Consider the following 2572-nt stretch of genomic DNA (forward strand, 5'->3'; position numbering starts at 1 on the left):
GTTAATTTAAAAAAAAAATTAAAAAATTTATTTATCCACCATTCATAATTATTCGATAGAATTTAGATAAAAGACAGAGTATATTAGAAAACACAAATCAATCTATAATCATTAAAAAAAAATACTAAAACTAATATTTTATCCTGTCCATAATTTTAGAGGTTAAAAATTCCTAAAACAGTCCAGAATACTCTCATCATTACTAAAAGTTGGNATCATGCATCCCTAATTGTTTACAACAAACTTTACATGAACTGGACCGTCCTGCATGATATTATTAATGAAAAAAATAATTATGCATTGATCTTCAAGTCAGACAAATCATTAAGTTGAACAAAGAAAGTACCTTCGATTTCAACAAATTGATTACCATCATTTTGCCCCAGACTCAATCAGACACTAGTATATATCTCATATCGTTCGTTCATCATCATGACCTAGAGGAATGTTCGTAAGAGAAAATTCAGAATCCAAAAGCTCATACTCAAAAACTTTAAGTGGTTGAAAAGCAAAATAAAACCCTTCATTTATGTTGAAATCACATGCAAATTAAAAAAAAAAAANTCAAATCATCCACTAGCAGGAAAAAAAAAGCTATAAATCCTCATACAGACTCCCAAATATTATGAACCGAACATAGTCGACATTGTTTAAAAGTGGAGAAGAGTACATCTTCCTTGATCTTTTAGATGAATCTAAATGCAAATCTGTGCCAGTTCAGAAAATGGAATACTATTGTAAGAAATATGGACACACTAACATTGAAAGACATCTCAAAATCAAACTTTCCAGAACTTTCAGTCAGATGCTGATATAATCCATAAGCAAACAATTGTAAACCAAAGATCAATAAGCAGACAACAATTGTGCATGACACTAAATTTTACAATACAAGCCAACTGTTTTTTCCTTCAATTCTGGCTAAGTTCTATAAGAAGTATTGTCTAAACTGGCTCGACAGAATGGTAACTGTGTCGATAAGATTCTATATTCTGTAATATAGTTTATTTCATTGCAACCCAAGCTAGCAACAATTACATTTTGGACAGTAATTTCATGGTTCTTCATTGAGCAAGGGAGGCCCCTGCAGAAGTTCTTCCTTAAGAAAAAGGACTTAGATGATATTAGGCTTTTTGATTCATTATTTACTTTCAGTACATCTTTTTTAAAGAATAAAGCAGCTAAAGCTACAATTCACTAATTCACAGCCAACAAATTATGAAACTAAAAATAAACGTATAAACAACAATTACTTCCTACAGCCTTGGGCTTGGAATCATACCAGTATTCCTAGCAGATGCGAAAATCTCCCACCGGCCTGAATTGACAGGACCAACTGTTTCTCTTTTGCCCAAGCAATTATTTCATCAAGAGCAACTGCTTTGTTCTTCCCCACTCTGTTATCGGAACCAATCGCAATGACATAAGAGTTCGCCGTTCTCTTCTCTTCTGCCAACACATAAATTTGAATATCAGGTTTGTTCCCTGGCTCCTCACACAGAGAAGAGATAGAAGATGATGGGAATGAAACGAAGAATAATCCAAGTCAAGAATCACGTTACCATGGGAACGAACAATAAACCTACTAAAAATGCCCTAATCCTCCATAATCGAAACCACGAAAAATACAAAAGGTGTCGATAACAGGCAAAAAAAGAAAAAGAACGATCCGATCGTTCGATTAACCTCTGAAGTTGCTCGAGTGAACCTCTAAATCAGAATAATCTCTGAATTTCTCCAATAAACCCCTAAATCGGAATAGCCGGCTGTGCCTTTACAATTTCAACCCAGAACAGAGTAGTCAATCTTACATTACCTCTATTTTTCATCACCGGGATCAGGCGAGAAACTCCTTTCGATTCTGCTCTCTCTTCCTCCGATTGCTTGGTAATTATCTAGCGGTTGAATTCGGCAAGGAACATCGTTCAGAAGGGAAGAGGCCGTTGATGGAGCGCTCTGATTCTAGTGTGAGAATGTGTCCTGAAGAAGAGAGTGTGAGTGCGGGAGGGATATATATGATCCCCGCGGGAGCCGAGACAGCTGGCGTCCGAATAAGCGGGGGGTAACGGCTCTGAAGACCATTTGACTCTGACCGTGGAAAACCGTCGACGATACAAACGACTATCTTCCGTAGTTTTAGGGATTTTTCCGATTTTATTTTGATAATTTTTTTTTTTTTTTTTTTTTCTCTCTTTTTCTAAAGAGAATTTGTACAACAGACCCAAATATAATCTACTCTACTCGAGTTCAGAAAATTAATAGAACTCTTATAATTCTAGTTGGATCCTACTGGTAGACTGTACACGTCTCCTACTCAATACTTGAAGGTTCGAGGGAAGAAGAGAAAAAAATGTCACGTGAACTTGGCAAAATACAAATGTTCAAGTAGGGTGTACATGGTCGGAGTTGGGTGGAGGGATTTTTTACTCAATCCAACTCTCTATTTTCGAGTTGAGTTGTCTGATTGTTAATTTAAAAAAAAAATTAAAAAATTTATTTATCCACCATTCATAATTATTCGATAGAATTTAGATAAAAGACAGAGTATATTAGAAAACACAAATCAATCTAT

The 2572-nt window shown here is 35.1% G+C and overlaps 1 long non-coding RNA gene across 1 annotated transcript; it reads right to left on the minus strand.

Annotated features, from left to right (window-relative positions):
* Positions 1 to 214: 214 nt before the first annotated feature.
* Positions 215 to 2003, minus strand: LOC111786461. The gene is made up of 4 exons (XR_002813781.1): positions 1817 to 2003; positions 1283 to 1449; positions 347 to 437; positions 215 to 264 (listed from the first exon to the last, which is right to left on the minus strand). It is a non-coding gene; the product is annotated as an uncharacterized LOC111786461 (long non-coding RNA).
* Positions 2004 to 2572: the final 569 nt, after the last annotated feature.

The sequence above is a fragment of the Cucurbita pepo genome, unplaced genomic scaffold, assembly GCF_002806865.2.
Source record: "Cucurbita pepo subsp. pepo cultivar mu-cu-16 unplaced genomic scaffold, ASM280686v2 Cp4.1_scaffold001703, whole genome shotgun sequence".
Taxonomy (NCBI): domain Eukaryota; kingdom Viridiplantae; phylum Streptophyta; class Magnoliopsida; order Cucurbitales; family Cucurbitaceae; genus Cucurbita; species Cucurbita pepo.